We start from the raw sequence: 18,198 nt of genomic DNA, 5'->3' as shown, positions 1-18,198 counted from the left end.
GTTTCCTAGCCAGAATAAATATGTTCAACTTTAAATTAGAGTGGTATACAACTAACTCCATAAAATAAAAGAAACAGATTCAAGAAGAGACCAAATAAAAATGGTTTACAAAGTCAGACATGAAGCTATTGTTTTAGACAGATGCAGCTTCCTACTAAAGATTTTGTCTCCTAAAATGAGTAAGGAGACAGAGAAAGTCACCGAGGATCTTAACAGAAACAACCATGTGAGCCATTTATGGAAGAATTAGTTCACATTTGTAGAAAGGACACCTACATTAAGAATTCTGTATTACTTTTATCAAGCTTAAATCGGTATTTTTCATTCCTTAAAATAACATTTGAGACATTATTTCTTTCTCATGGATGCTTATTCACCTGAGCCTGATTCTGTTTCTCAATTACAAATAAAGAAGTTTGGAATGTATGAGGTAATTCATTAAAACACCTTCATTTTCTGTAATAGATCAGGTACAAGCCAATAGCGGTATTAAAGCCACATAGCTACTTAGTGGGAAATTTTGTTTTAGAACTCCTAATTCACCATATTGTGACTCTTTGTAGTAGGGCCTTTTTAAATACAGGAGAAAATAGAAAGAATAGAAATTTGCTTATGTCCTTTATAAAAATGTATTTACAGGAATTACTCATTAATATTGGTTTATGCATGATTTACCTTATTTTTATTAAACTAAAAGTCCATTTATATGAAGCAATAAGCCATATAAAAGATGTTTTATTTGATTACAAGTTAATATTTAACTTTAAAAAATGTTACTTTGATAAAATGAGTGGCTTAATATTGCCATAAATTACTAGCAATCTATTTAACAGGGTTTTATTTCAAAAATTTTTTTAATGTGCTGGTATTTTCAAATGAAGCATGTATCTTCCATTACATCTATTTTTGGTGGGTGAATACTAAAATAAATCAATTATGAGAGGGCATTTTTAATTTTTACTTTGATAACTATTTCCTTTTTGAAAACTGCTATTCTTTATACTTAACAATCATCAATACTTTGTGAAAAGATTTACGTATCTAAGGCCTCCAGGATGAGATTCATAAAAAGGTTTTGCTGAAGCAAACAGCAGCCTCCTAAGGACACACTGTTGATGTAAGACAGATTTTTATCCTAACTCTATGAAACCTAGAAGGCAGAATTTTCTAGGACTTACTTCACCTCACAGAGCCTGCACATGATTTTCATGGTTAGGAATTTAGGAAGTGATTCATCCTGCCAAACCTATTGAGTTATTTTCTAGAAAGTCATGCCTATATCAGCTTGTCAAGCATAGCATATCTAAGTACTAAAACTGCTTATTCATACAGTCTTTTGTGTACAAGGGGAATTATGAGCATGTTTTGTAAATTCTGCTTTTTAATATTCAGTACAGCAGTGATAGTGAAACTGATCATGGGATAATATTTTCCTTAGTATGTAAGTCAGTATTATGTTAATTTTTTAAATGAGTTACAGTCTTTCTTTAATAAATGTGACTCTGATTGTCTACAATACTTGAGATTAACTGAGTTGCATCTTATACAGGGCTCACTGCTTTTTTAGGAAATTAGTTATTATTATGTGGTCCAAAATACATAGCTTGAAAGCACTTTTTTCATTTATTTTAAAATTTCATTTTATTTATTTGTTTCAATATACAATAAAAATTACATTTATTGTGTACAACATTATGTTTTAAAGAAGATATACACTGTGGAGTGGCTAAGTTGAACTAATTAACATATGTATTACCTTATATACTTATCTTTTTTGTAGTGAGATCAAGTAAAATCTACTCTTTTTTTTTTTTTTTTTTGAGATGGAGTTTCGCTCCCGTTACCCAGGCTGGAGTGCAATGGCGCGATCTCGGCTGCAATTCTTTTGCCTCAGCCTCCCGAGTAGCCGGGATTACAGGCACACGCCACCATGCCCAGCTAACTTTCTGCATTTTTAGTAGAGACGGGGTTTCACCATTTTGACCAGGATGGTCTTGATCTCTTGACCTCGTGATCCACCCCCCTCAGCCTCCCAAAGTGCTGGGATTACAGGCGTGAGCCACTGCGCCCGGCCCTCTACTCTCTTAACAATTTTCAATAAGATACAGTTTTACTAAAAGTAAACCCTATTTCTTATTCCACATTATTACAAGGTGATAAGGTGACTATGATATCAGTGGAATTATTTGAAAATAAGTTACTTTGTTACGGAGTTTATAGATCTGAATCTATAATTACATTGTAAATCAGTTTCATAAATATGACTACAAAAGTACTAGAATCAAATTTATGTTACTGATACATTAATGTGACATCAACTATTGCAACAGGAGTTATTAAAGAATTTACATTTGAAGCTACACAAACACTGAATAGGAGAGAAAAATAATTGGAGATGACATAAATAGAAAAATGAACATTAACAGTTCAGGGTATTTCTACGTGTGTAAGAATTGTGAACACATACACCATTCAGTATTTCGTAGTTTTCAAAAATACTTGGCCAGTGATATTAATCAAATTAGAAAAGTAATGTTTAACTGTCACAAGATCAGATTCTAGTATTTCACCACACTGAGATTATGTGCAGTATTATATGAGTATATGATCATGAATGTTATATGCATGGTCATGTAAAAATTTTATAAAAAGGCTCTGCAGATGTCTAAGGTCTATTTTTTAAATCTAAAATTTTGTGATAAAATGTTTATGTTTAACTTCCAACAAAAATGAGTTATTTCTAGGAAGCCCTCATTCCTTTGGAAAAAATATTTATTCAGAATTTAGGCACTGTTGATATAGTTGTTCCAGACAAAAACAAGGTCTTAGATTTCAGGAAGCTCACATTTTCAATTGCAAGCATAATTACATAGCTCATTATCCAATTATAATTATGGGAAGTATTCCCCATTCATTCTCATTTAATGAGTGTATATTGAGTGCCTATTCTATTTCAGACTCTTTGGTCAGTGCTAGAGATAAAATGGTAAGCCAAATCAAACATGGTTTTCATTTTCATTGAAGACAAAAACTAGTGAATTTGAACTATATTAACCAGCTCATTACATAAATAAGCACAAAAATGCAAACTGAATTGTTATGAATAAATGAAACATGATTTATGAAAGTATATTAACAGCAACACAATCAGAATGATATCTGTGGTGCTCAGAAAGTTTTTCTGAAGGAAGTGGCACAGAATATATTAGATATTAATTAGTCAAACGTAGGGCCATTAGCAGAAAATTTGATAGACTATAAGCAAAATCCTCCTGATGAGTGGGAACGTGGCACATTGAAGAAACTTGTAAAATGGCATGGGAGGTGGAGGTAAATAATTTTAAAAGTAAGTGTAAAAGGTATTAGACACTAACTTGGTCTATGACATTGAGAGAGAGTAGCTTTAAATCAGTGAGAAAATAGAAACATGAAAAGGTTATTCCACAAAAAATTTTTTCAGAAGATATGAGGTCTAACAACACTAAATACATGAAATAATGACAAAGTACCTAGAACAGTGACTTTCAATCAAAATGATACGCTCCTCAGGGGATAGTCAGCAATGTCTGGAAACCTTTGTCACACTTAGAGGGGATGCTACAGGTAAGGAGAGAGCAGAGATGCTCTTAAATATTCTACGATGCACAAGATAAGCCCCACAACAAAAAATTGCTTGATCAAAACAGTATTTCTGAGGTGGTAAAACCATTATCTAAAAGTTGAGAACTAGAGAAATATGAATAGGAATTATGGCTAGAGAATTAAATAACAATCACATTGATATGGTCTGATTCTGTGTCCTCACCCAAATCTCATCTTGAATGTTAATCTGAATTGTAATCCTCAATTACAATTGGAGGGACCTTGTGAGAGGTGATTAGATCATGGGGGCAGTTCCCCATGCTGTTTTCATAATAGTGAGTGAGTCCTCTTGAGATCTGATGGCTTTGTAAGGGGCATTTCCCCACTTTTCCTTCCTGACAGCATATGAAGAAGGACATGTTTTCTCCCCCTTCCACCATGATTGTAAATTTTCTGAGGTCTCCTCAACTCTGCAGAGCTGTGAGTCAATTAAGCCTTTTTCATTTCTTAATTAGCTAGTCTCGGGTAGTTATTTATAGGAGTGAGAGAACAGACTAATATATACATAATTTTAGAATTTATAGTCATTGCAATGGGACAACATTGAAGAATTGAATGTAAAGAAGTGACAGAGTGAGAATCTCATTTTGAAACAATTACTTTCACTAATATGGGGAATGGATTACAGCAGAGGAAGAAATGGACAGAAATATTACGAAGTGTTGCACTAATGCATTTAATAACTAAAAATAAATGAATCTAAATTGGTACTAGTGATGGTGGAGGAAAATAGTCAGATTGAAAAGATATTTAGAAGGCACAGAGTAACTGGATCAGGGGCTAAGGGAGAAGGAATGACTTCCACGTTTTTCACTTTAGTAGCTGGACAGCTGGTGTTGATGTTGCGAAACCAAGCTTTCCAGGAAACTTGAATAGTGGCTTCAAAGTAAGTCAGCCTGCTCACGTGCTTCTGAAAACCTGGACAGATGGAAATATAACACAATAAAATTTTGTGCAGTCCACTTGGGAAAATTCTGATATGAATAATTTGACTTAATTAAGTTGTAGCTCTTTTGATTTCAAGAGACAGAAATTTACCCATCTTCATAAAGGTAATTAATTCAAATATCCAGAAATGTATTAGAGAAATTAATTTTGCTTTTGTTTAAACAGTTTTGATTGCTGTCCCCACATCTCTTAAGTTTTTATGTCTATCATTTAAATTTTTAATATGAGAAAAATTTTAGTATCTGTAAACTTCAAAGTCAAAATTTTAGGAAAGACAATATGATTAGCTAATTGTGAATAACTTATTTATTCCTCACCTAATCAACTGTGGCTTGAATGGCTGGGTCATGTAGACAACACATAATTGCTGCAGCTTATACAAATTGATGTTAATGTAGGTCTAATAAGAAAAGATTCTGGGTTGAGTAGTTTCCACAAACTTATTCACTGTAATATACTCCATTGGCTGCCCAGTCAACATTTTATTTTATAAATAGAGATAATTGGAATTTAAGATAACTGAATTATATCTTGTGCAATGAGAAAACACACTCTTCCCTAATGTCATTCCTGTATATTTTTTGTCAATAGAATGCAACAGCACCAGTAAATGTATATGACATCTTTCCTATATAATGCCCAGTATTTTCACAGTTGATAGAAATCAGTAACAAGTGTGGTTAATAATACATATTTATAAACGTTGTCTATCAGACTCTTGTTTTGTATCATTTCAGATCATCATAGCCACACTTCTCTCTTACCCTATTAGGGATGAAGTGATTATTTTCATGAAAGAACAAACCAGCTACATGGAGTTTTTGTATACAATTGCATATGCACTCACATGTACCCTCAGAATAGGTAATCAAAATAGATTTTGCAGTACCTCTGAGGCTCAGTTCCTCCTTGCAAGTAGAAGGATTCTATCTTTAGCGTCAGCCAGTTGTCCTTACCTGATACACTCAACTGTAGGCGGCATTATACAGTATAACAGGACTTCTGAGACTTCTCATTTTGGAAACAGTGGGTAGGGAGACAGGAGCAATACATTTCTCAGGGAAAAAAGTCATTTTTGTCTGGGAAAATAGTCGAGAATAAGCCTCTAATAGCCCAGGATTTTAGAAATATAACATCATTTTATTTTAACAAGCAGAAAATATTATGTCTATCACATTAAATATTAAAATATGTATTTTCACATAAGTGAAGACTGTAAGATGTGAACTCTTACATTTATTTTATGAAAATATTTTTTAAACTTGATTTAGGACATTTAGACAATTGTGTTAGATTCTACTTATGTTCAAAAATGTTGTCATACCTACAAATAAAAATAAAATGTATTATGTGTGTAGCCAATAATATCAGAATTACATAATAGTATTTTTTTAATCCTAAAAAGATTTCTAAGGGCTATACTTTGGAATTATTATTTTATAAGAAATAACTAAGGATGTATGTCAGGAGTTTTCAAGATAAATAAATGAGTGCAAAAACTGAGTAGTAGCTTTGCAAGCTGGATCTTTGGCACTGTTTTTCTCTCATCACTTTTATTTGTATTATTTTATGCTCATGTATAGATCAATAATTCATAAATGGTGCTGACACCAGATATTTTCCAGCTTTCATAAAACTAACTACTTTGTGCATGTTGATAATACAATTTTATAATCACCTACAATAAATGTATTTTCAGATATCCTAGTTAAATATATGAGGTTACCGAAAGTTTTCGTTTCACCATGCACATCAAATGTATTAAAGTCTCACTAATTGAATGAGCTGTTTTGTTTAGATTATATTAAACTTTGCTCTAATTTTTTTTTAAATATAGATTTGACTAATTGGCTTTCTGCAGTCAGAATTTTACTCTGCAAAGTCAAGTTGACCCTTAAATCCTAAAAGAGCACAGCATGCTGAGTGTAGTGGCTTCACAATTGTAATCCTAGCATTATGGAAGGCTGAGGCAGGAGGATCTCTGGAGGCCTAGAGTTCAAAATCAGCCTGGTCAACATAATGAGATCCACATCTCTACAAAAGAAAAATTTTAAAATTAGCCAGGTGTGGTGGTGTGTTAATGTAGTCCTATCTATTGAGGAGGCTGAGGCAGGAGGATTGCTTGAGCTCAATAATTTGAGGCTATACTGAACCCTTATTGTACCCCTGCACTCCCACCTGGGTGACAGGAAAAAAAAAAAACCTATCTCATGTAAAAAAAAATAGAGCTCAGAAAACAATTTATCATATTGCTTCTGGTGTGGAAGAGTTTATACAATTTTCATACTTCCTTGCTTTATCCAGAATCTTGTTTTCAACTGATAATACTAGGTTTTTGTTTTGTTTCTGTAGTTTTTTTTTACTGTAGTCTTGTTACAGTATTTTTCACCAAATTTGTTTTCAGCATATCACTGGTAGATTTAAAATTTTGTAAACACTGGAAAAAAAAACAGGAAAAATCAAAGATGTATTATTTGATTTGCTGAATGCAGAGAATAAGCCCAAGAGCAAACGATCCTTGAGGTTATTCTTGCCTTTGTGTTTTATAAACCAGTACAAATAGCAGAATTCTCTTTGATTTTTTTTAGATCATGATATATAAACACAAATATATTTAGAGGCCAAGGGTGCACTGTATTGAGGAAATTGAACAAATACATGTGAGGCAGAAACAGCTAATATCTACAGAATCAAGAATAGTGCTTGTCAGGCTAAAGGACCAGCTAGCTATTTTTTCGCTTCTTCTACTTGCTCTTGGTATGGACAGTTGTTTCAGTGTTTTCAAGAAAAGACAGAAATTTAAAATTTTATATAGCATTTCTAGATTCTAAATGCTGGCCATTAATTATTTTCTTTTCTTTTGCTTTTCTTTCGTTTCCTTATTTTATTTTCTATTCTTCTTTTTCCTTTTATCTTTTCTCCCTTCATTTCCTGTTTTATCGTTCACCAGGACTTTCCAGGCCAAACATAAAACTATATACCAAACATGTAGATAAAATATTACAACAAAATATTTTGTTTAATTATGGAGAAAATTAAGTGTTGGTCATTCAAATAATGAGAAAATTATACAACAAATTATTCACACATTTAGTTAAAAGTTTGATGACAGTAAACATTAATAAATTTCTTGTATAGCTTAAAAGTTTAGGCATCATGTTGGCCTTTGCTAAAGACTGTAACAATTAATCCCAAGGTGCTGTGCTTGCCTTGATCACCATCCAGTTCTCAAATTACCTCTTTCTCCCTTAATTCTCCATACTTCCCTTCTATGCAACTAGGAACAAATTTAAATTGTCAGTCTTTCATTATCTTTATTCCAATTAGTGTTTTGCAAATATCGCTGAGTCAAATAAATTAAGAAATAGATAGAGAGCTCAGATTCCCAAAACTCACTACTAAGTCTACTCTACTTACTATGGTAAAAGCCCTAGAGATAGGGCCAAGATTATTATTTCTAAAGCTCTTAAGAGTATTGTATGTGAAAGTAGGGATCCATTATTAGAGAAGTGTGTGATTCTGGTCATCTACTGATGAATTACTTTATAAAATAAAAATTAACTGTAAAAAATATATTTTAGCCCTAGTAAATGTGATGTATTACATTAAAAGTCAACAATTTTGAAAGAAAATAATAATAAACAATAAAATTCAACTTCAAGGAGCGCTTCAATGTACATAAAATAATGTATACTTTAGATATACGTATTTCTCAGGTTTATATAGCTATATAATGTGGCATTTAACATTTTAAATCAAGAATTCTGAGTATCCAAAACAATCTTGACAAAGAAGAAAGTTAAAGATCTCATATTTTCTGACTTCGAAACTTACAATATTCAAAACTATGTGGTACTGATATAAATATAGATGCAGAGATCAATAGAATAAAATTGTAAGACCAGTAGGCCAGGTGCAGTGTCTCACGCCTGTAATCCAAATACTTAGGGTTGCTAAAGTCAGTGAGTCACCAGACATCAGGAATTTGAGAACAGCTTGGCCAATATGGTAAAACCCTGTTTCTACTAAAACTACAAAAATTAGTCAGGTGTGGTGGCACATACCAGTAATCCCAGCTACTTGGGAGGCTGAGGCATAAGAATTGCTTGAATCCAGGAGATGGAGTCTGCAATGAGCCAAGATGATGCAAAGAGTTAAGAGATCTGGTATAAACCATCATTTACGTTATCAAATGTTTCCACATGGATGCCAAGATTATTCTGTGAGAATTAGTCTCTACGACAAATTTTCTTGAGAAAATTGAATATCTACATACAAAAATAATTGAATTGGCTGCTTAGCTTATAATTTTTATTAAAAAATAGCTAGAAATAGATCAAGTATCTAACAGAGAGCCCAGATATAGGTCTACACTTTATAGTCAATTGATCCTTGACAAAATTACCCAAAACTCACAATAAATACAGGACAGTGTCTTCAGTAAATGGTGTTGGGAAAACTAGATAATTGCATACAGAAGAAGGGAATTGAACCCCATTTCACCATATATAAAAATCACCTCAAAATAATTAAAGACTTAAAACCCAAAAGTATAAAACCACCAGAAAAAAACATTGAAAAAACTTCTTGACTTGGTGTAGGTAACAATTTTGTGGATATGATCCAAGAAGCACAGGCCACAAAAGCAAAGATAGACAAATGAGATTATATGAAATGAAAAAGCTTCTGTACAGTGTAGGAAACAATCAGCAGAGGAAAAGTACAGTCTAAGAAATGGGAGAAAATACTTTCAACTTTACATCATATAAGGGGCTAATATTCAAAATATATAAGAAGCTCAAACAACTCAATATCAAGAAACAACCTGACAAACATATGAAAGATACCACAATAGACATTATAAAGAAGGCATACAAATAGCTAATAGGTATATATCAAAATCTTTAACACCACTAATGCAAGTCAAAACTACAATGAGATGTCACTTTGCATCACTTTGATTATAATGGTTATAATAAAAAACACAAAGAATAAGTGTTGATATAATTTTTATTTCAACACTTATTCTTTGTGTTTTTTATTATAACCATTATAAATAGGTTTTATTTTACTTGGACATTAAGCATTTCAATTTATCTAGTAGATACATACTTGGGAACATTTGCTTTCCCAAAGGGTTGAAAATAAAGTTATATTTATATCATATGCCTAAAGGAACAATTAATACAACTACAGGGTCCCAACTAGTGTCGATAGCATAATGTGCCTTGAATAATTATTTTTAGAAAAAAATGAATAAATAAATTTTCTTTAATTGGTACAATTTTTTTTCTTGAACTTCCAAGACTGTAATTTCTGGTTTATTTATTTATCTTATGATAAATTGAGTTCCAATTGATAGGCAGATTTCAAAATATAGTAAATACAGTCAACAGCAGCAGTAATTCATACACAAAAAAATTTCTCATTAACAGCTAATTTACTGCAGGTAAAATATAAGACATTTTCAAAATAACGTTTTTCAGGATAACACTCTTAAGAATCATGTTTGCATGTATAATAATCTAAATAATTAATTTTTACTTACTTCTTAATTATTATTATATGATTCTTCAGGGAAGTTCCATGGCATCCTGAAAGCCAGTCATTGATCAGGATTTAAATAGTTTGATATCACATTGGGAGGTAAAGGCTTATTGTAGCTGTGAGAAGTTTTAGTATACTCTAGAGTTACCTCAGGATCTCCAAGTAATTAGCCAATAATGTTAAAAAGTTATGGCTAATTTAACTAATGGTTAATGGAGCCTAGTAAAACTGTCAGAGTTGATGAGCCCAGAGAGATTTTATGCAGAAAAACACATTAAGATTAGGGTTCTTTATCTCCTTTTAGAGTTTAATCAGTATCTGGAATGATGGGTTCTCACTGTAATAATATGCCAAAAATATGGTTTTTTAAAAATACTTTTAAAATTTAAGTGTGAATACTTACTAACAAAAAGACAGAGATTTGTCACTGAGTGTATTATATAGGCCCTAAAGCCATTCTCAGGTAATCCCTAAGAAATCTTTTTTTGATGACTACAAAGGTAAAAGGAACACTAATAAATATAGGTAACATTCCTTTTTCCCCTATAGTTTTAAATAAAGCAATAACTATATTTGTGATTCATGGAAGAACAATAAAATGTAATTAAATGAACCACTGGTCTAAACCAAATGAAATGAAAGGGGATCTAGAGAAGATAGATGTGCAGAACTAAGGTTTTCAAAAAGGTTAGAAAAAAAATGGCAGTGTCTCTAAATAACAGTTTTGAAGACCCTAGCTAAAGGGCAATGTACCCTTCTTTATAATCTTCATGTTTTATTCATTTAGTGGTTTGAGCTTGTAGAAAAATTTTTTCACAAACCTAATGTTATAGAATAAATCCTTTACTTAAGGAAAACTCAGCTTCCTACTGTGAGAAATTCACTTGTTTCCAAAGTACCAAATTTCACTTGTTTTCAAAGTACCAAATGTAAGTAATCTATGAACAAAGTGACTTATATACCAAAGAAAAAAGGAAATACTCTACACAACAGAAAATGCCTTTAATGCATCAGTTAGACTATCTCAGCATGCTTAAGATGATTCCAGTCTGCTAAAAGAAAGTTTTCATCTGTTTCTTGCTTTCTATTCATAATTTCTTATTATAAGTATGTGGAATACAACTTTGACAAATTTACTGTGACTAAAAATATTGGGAACAATTTGCATAACCAGCACATTGGAAATAATAAAAGGATCCCTTTGGTTTCTAGTTTCCACCATGAAAACAGGCAATGCCAAAACTTCAATTTAATATAAATAAGGGAACAGTATTATCAATGACATGGTAGGATTAAAATTATAAATGATAAAACAGAACGTTTTCTGAAGTCATAGTACAGTCTTTTAAACAATAATAGAGTTAGCAAGAACTGATTTGATAAATAATTTAAAGTACAAACAATGTATGATTATCATGGAAATCATATTTTATATAGTGGAACTTTGTTGATTATGTGCAATCAAAAAAGCTCTATGTCAAGCTCTGTGGAGCAGTGAAGAAAAATGTTTTTAATTTCCATTCTGAATGAGGAAAAACTACATATATTATAAAATTATATGTATATATGACTACATATATACACATATATGTATGTATATATACACATATACATATATATATATTTACAAATCATGCTATAGTAAGTTTAATATAAGTTCAGCCTGTAAAAAATACTGTTGAGAGCCCAAATTTGCCCTCAGATTATAGGAAAGGAGGGGTTGATTCCAACAAGGAGAAACTGCAAAGCCACTTAATGTAAAGTGGGTGAACTTTAAAGTAGATGGAGTAGGATTTTAAAATTATAATATGACTGGAAAGATATTATTTTTTTCAATATATATTTTATTGCACTTTAGGTTCTGCAAAACATGCAGGATTGTTGCATAGGTACATACATGGCAAAGTGGTTTGGTGCCTCCAATAATGATTCATTCACTCATTCATTTAATAAGTCAAATGGGAAATACCTATTCCTAGGGAGTAGAGTATACACTAGACATGCAAAAACAAGTAAATTAGATAAGGTATTTGCACCTAAGGTAATCACAGTTGAGAGAAAATGGCAGACAAATTAAACTAAGCAGTTTAACATTATTATTTCAACCATAAAACTACATGCAAACTATTACTAATGGATACAAGTGAAGATCATAATCAAGCTTCAAGTTATCTAATTAGATTTTCAGAGGATTAATAGGAGTTATACGAGTTAAGTGAATTTATTCGAATACCAGGCAGAGGGAATCAAAGACACAGCCAGCAATGTAAGAAGTTAGATATTAATGGAGCAGAGATTATATGTCACGTGGCTTTGAGAAACAAGATGGGTGGGTTGGGTGTGGGAAAACCCATCCTGAAGCTTCCTGTAGGTTAGTAGATTTGAGGTACACAGGGATGGAAGGGCTCATTTAACATGAGAAGGGGTACAGTTTAGTTAGTTAGGTGACATGCTCCACTTGATGCTAAAGTCAATGTGATTCTTTAACACCTTCTTTATTCATCAGATGACTTTCCTGGTATCCATTGTCTTTTGTACCCTATATGGATAAGAATTACCAGTATCCACTGTGGTTCTCAATAAATACTTGTTGAATAAGTGAATATTAGTATAATAAACAGTGAAATGTTAGTTGAGTATTTTTGGTGAAACTGAAGAGGAACAAACAATTTTAAAATCTCAGTGGCCTATGCTAAAGCATTATTTCACAACCCTGGGACTAAACCTCAGCTTTGGCTTAACTGATCTTATCAGTCTTGGGTAACCACAGCTGGACTCCTGGTTTAAGATTGGGTTTACATTGTGCATTGTTAATACAGATAATATTCATCCCAAGAGGATAAAAATTGGCTTTTGTTGTGTGTGTAGTATTAAATATCATAATAATTTTTGGTCTTCCAAAGGGCCATGGTATAGAAACAAAGATATGATGTATCTATGGAATTGAAGTTTATGGTGGGAAGGCATTTCATAATTTAAAATAAATGTCCAAAATGTCTTCTTTGAGGAGAGTAAATACAGTAATAACAAGGTAGAGAAATACTGGCTTAGGTCTTTTCAAGTAGTCTCATTCTATAATCCAAAATGAAGGTAAAATGTCTACCCATGGCATCATTTTCCTCCAGCAGAGACCAGAAGCCTTAAAAACCCAAGCCAAATCATTTATGCACATGAAAGCAAGCTTCTATGTGCTTTGTTTATGCTCACTTTCCGTTAGGGAAAACAAATTACAGCCCAAAATTTAATGAAGCATGTGTGTATACCCTAATTATTCTAGTAGAAGGCACTGTAAATTAGCAAAGCAAAGGATGTGGATGTATACTAATTTTGTAACCATTATTAGAAAGGGGGAAACAATCTAACACACATGAATTATGAAGTTGTAAAATGAATATAAACAACCTGAAAAGGTGTCAGTCTTTAGCACAAATATTTGAGATAGAAGTAGGTCAAAAGCTGGGGCTGATAGTTACAAAGCAAAGAAAGTTACCATGAGTAACTTTTTTTCCTTGAACTTGCATTCTAACTGACTGAACAAATTGCTTGCTAGTTAGCACAGGCAGCATTTTGACTTTATTGGGCTTTTACATAAGATATGAAACATTTGCAAAATCTTTATCTGTTTTAAGCTACACTAAATATTTCAGAGATAAATGGCATAAACAGAAAATAAGAGCTCACGGAGCTTAATTTTATTAGCAGTTTTATTATTTAAAAACATATTAACAGAAAATGTCTATGGATAGCATGTTTCTATGACTGAAATTATCATGTCAGTATAAATAAATTACTATGAATTGATATCAGGAATAAAGTTACTGGATAGTTTGCTCTTGTATAATGGCAGTAATATCACTAAATTCTTCATCAATAGGGTGGAAATAAATACTTTATAGTCTATAAACTAGAAATGGCCAGTCAAGATGAATATATTGAAGAAAAGCAGCCAAAAGAAAGGATCATTAACTTCACTCATAAAAATGGTACCAAAAGCAATTTCAATGTGTACTTGAAAAGTCATTGATTATTAAAATGAACACTTAAGCTATTCTAAATAAATAAATAAATAATAATAACTACATCTATAATACTAAAGTATCTTAGGAATTAAAACAGAATGTATCTAACCAAAAAACAAACAAGAAACAAAAATAACATTTGTTTACTGCAAATAAACAGCTGTGTAGGAAAATTTAACAAGATAAAAGTGATTTGAAATCAATCAATGACTGTGAGTTAGAATGTGGTTAATCATGTAGGCTCCAATGTCAGTTGCCTATTAGGTTTGTGTCCTAATTCTATTTAATTAGTCATGGAAAGCTTCACTTACCTCATCTAACACTCAAGACCAAGTATTCAACAAGTATTATTTATTCTTATTTAATTACTGTCCTCTAATCGTCTAAAACAGGTTTCAAAAACTTTCTCTGTAAAAAGATTTGTATTAAGTATTATCAGCTTTGTAGAACACAGGGTCAGTCACAGTTACTCAACTCTGACATTGTAGGATGAAAGTCGTTCAGCCAACTCCATCTGATATTATATTTCAAATTCACTATAAAATGCTACCAGCAAATACTATTCTTTTACTCTCAAAATTATTGATTATTTGATTAGCAACTATTCCCCTCCCAACCTATCTGGTTTAGGTATACTTAGTATTATGGTTCAGTTTCCCAAAGGAATAATTATAAACCCAGTTTATTGTATATTCCAACAAAAAGTTAGCTGTCCTATGAAATATGTTTCCCTCCCCCCCTTATATAGTAGAGAAAGATTCTGGGGAATATGTCTAGTCAGAGATTATTTTTCTTTGTTTGCCAAGTTCCATGTGGATATATGGTTTATATGACTTTTAAATCAACAGAATGTAACCTTCTTCACAGAACTGGAAAAAAACCACCTTAAGCTTCATATGGAACCAAAAGAGAGCCTGCATAGCCAAGTCAATTCTAAGAAAAAGAACAAAGCTGGAGGTATCACACTACTGGATACTACAAGGATACAATAATCAAAACAGCATGGTACTGGTATGAAAACAGAGATATAGACCAATGCAACAGAACAGAGGCCTCAGAGGCAATGCCACACATCTACAACCATCCAATATTTGACGAACCTGATGAAAACAAGCAATGGGGAAAGTATTCCCTGTTTACTAAATGGTGTTGGGAAAACTGGCTACCATGTGCAGAAAGCAGAAACTGGACCCCTTCCTGACACCTTACACTAAAATTAACTCCAGATGGATTAAACACTTAAACATAAGCCCTAACACCATAAAAACCCTAGAAGAAAATCTAGGCAAAACCATTCAGGACATAGGCATAGGCAAGGACTTCATGAATAAAACACCAAAAGCAATGGCAACAAAAGCCAAAATAGACAAATGGGACCTAATTAAACTCCAGAGCTTCTTTACAGCAAAAAAAAAAAAAAAAAACCATCATTAGAGTGAACTGGCAACCAACAGAATGGGAAAAAATGTTGCAATCTACCCATTTGACAAAGGGCTAATATCCAGAATCTAAAAAGAACTAAAACATATTTACAAGAAATAAACAAGCCCATTTAAAAGTGGGTAAAGGATATGAACAAACACTACAAAAGAAGACATATATAAGACCAACAAACATGAAAAAATGCTCATCATCACTGGTCATTAGAGAAATGCAAATCAAAACTACATTGAGATACCATCTCATGCCAGTTAGAATGGCAATCATTAAAAAATCTGGAGACAACAGACGCTGTAGAGGATGTGGAGAAGTAGGAAAATTTTTACACTGTTGGTGGAAGTGTAAATTTGTTCAACCCTTGTGGAAGACAGTGTGGTGATTCCTCAAGGACCTAGAAATAGAAATTCCATTTGACCCAGCAATCCCATTACTGGGTATATATCCAAAGGATTATAAATCATTCTGTTATAAGGACACATGCATATGAATGTTCATTGCAGCACTGTTTACAATAGCAAAGACTTGGAACCATCCCAAATGCCCATGGATGACAGACTTGATAGAGAAAATGTGGCACATATACACCATGGAATACTATGCAGCCATATAAAATGGTGGGTTCATGTCCTTTGTAGGGACATAGATGAACCTGGAAACCATCATTCTCAGCAAACTGACACAAGAACAGAAAATCAAACACCACATGTTCTCACTCATAGGCGGGTGTTGAACAATGAGAATAGGTGGACACAGGGAGGGGACCATCACACACTGAGGTCTGTGGGAGTGAATCAGGGGAGCGATAGCGACGGGTGGGGAGTTGGGGAGGGATAACATGGGGAGAAATGCCAGATATATGTGATGAAGAGGAAGGCAGCAAACCACATTGCCATGTATGTACCTGTGCAACAATCCTGCATGTTCTTCACATGTATCCCAAAACCTAAAATGCAGTAAAATATACATACATACATATATATATATACATATATATATGTATATATATATATGTATATATATATGTTTGTTTGTTTTATATATATATATAGTTTGGTTGTTACTTCAGCACAGGTTAAAATAACTAATGGATTATTTACTATGGGGCAGTGTGCCCATTCATGACAAAATATTAATGTGGGCAGCATTGTCTTGGAAGTCAGGTGGTAGTACCTGAAAAAGAAGATCTAAAAAAAAAAAAGACAGGCCAAAAGATGATTGTTGTATTATACAAAATACATGGTAACACTGAGCCCTAAGGTAATGTAAGAGATCAAGTGCCTGCTATGTGAGTAGCTCTAGAAGAAATAACTGGAAACTTTAATCTTAGTATGTATTAATTGCTTCCCATGAATTACAGTAAGACGAGCTAAGGCAAACTGATAACAGAAGTGAAATGAAGTAGATCAACCAGAAATTCTGTTTTAAAAAATGCTATCTAGAAACTAACTGGCAAATAATGAGGTGGCAAAAGGTGTTGATTAAAAAAAAAAGTCCTTTTTTTTTTCAGTTGAATGAAATGTTATATGAATTTTATGTTCTGTCCTAAGTCTATGGTGTCAGATTCCTACAAGGTATCTGCTACTAAGCTACAGGCCCCAAACAGAAAATAAATAATCATGCTTCAGAATTGTGTCTAGAAAAAGAAAAACAAAAGCCTTGGAGGATATAGAAACTTAGCTAATTTTATTGTTTTAAGTGATTTAGAATCAAGGGATGTTCGTTACCACAGTTTAATCAATTATTCTTTACATGCATCTTTTATTTCATTACTGAAAAGAAAGACACAGATGTATAGCTTATGATATTTGGTTATAATAAAGTGAGGAATTCCATTTTCTCATTATTTAGGAGATGAAATTATCTGCCAAGTGAGGGTCAACATAATGGGTTAGCATATCTGAGGAAAGTAGGAAGTACAGCACCATGACCGCTATGTAGAAGAGGAGGCAGTTAAATACAAATAATAAAAATCACGGTTCTTTATCATGGAGTGATTGGCTATAATATGAAGCTATAGGTTTATGGAGATATCTTTATCTTAATGTGTGTGTTGAGAATCATGTAAGAAAAAGAGACAGCATTGTGGGTAGTTGTGTTATATGGAGAACACTGTTTGAGACTATAAAATCACTTGTTTTTCCCTTTTCCTTCTATGTTCCATCCTGTCTTTGGGAGAACCAGAAGAAACTAGAATAGTAAAGGGAAAAGAATGAATGAACAGGACAAAAGGACAGGTCATTTGCATTTATTATCACTGTAAATTCAGGAGCCTGGACCAGTCCAGAGCAGAGGAAGAAATGTGAGGATTTAAATGAGATATGAGATAAAAGAATGATTTACATTGGACTGAGTTTCTTCACAACTCAACAAGATCTAGAATTCTTTGATGGAACACAGGTTTCTTGCCTTTCTTGGCTAGTGTTGGCAAAGAGGGAAACCAAACATGGTTAAAATAGGGTGTCAAACCCCATTTCACATCAAGTAAGCATCCTTAGGATTTTTGTTTCCTTTGAAGATGAAATAGCTTCTACCTTTTTAAACATTGAAACTCTGAAATTGTACATGTGCATCTGTGTTCAACTGTTTTGTTTCCTTTAAATGT

This window comes from Callithrix jacchus, chromosome 4 (genome assembly GCF_049354715.1).
Source record: "Callithrix jacchus isolate 240 chromosome 4, calJac240_pri, whole genome shotgun sequence".
NCBI classification, from domain to species: Eukaryota; Metazoa; Chordata; class Mammalia; order Primates; family Cebidae; genus Callithrix; species Callithrix jacchus.
Note: the sequence above shows the minus strand (reverse complement) of the source record.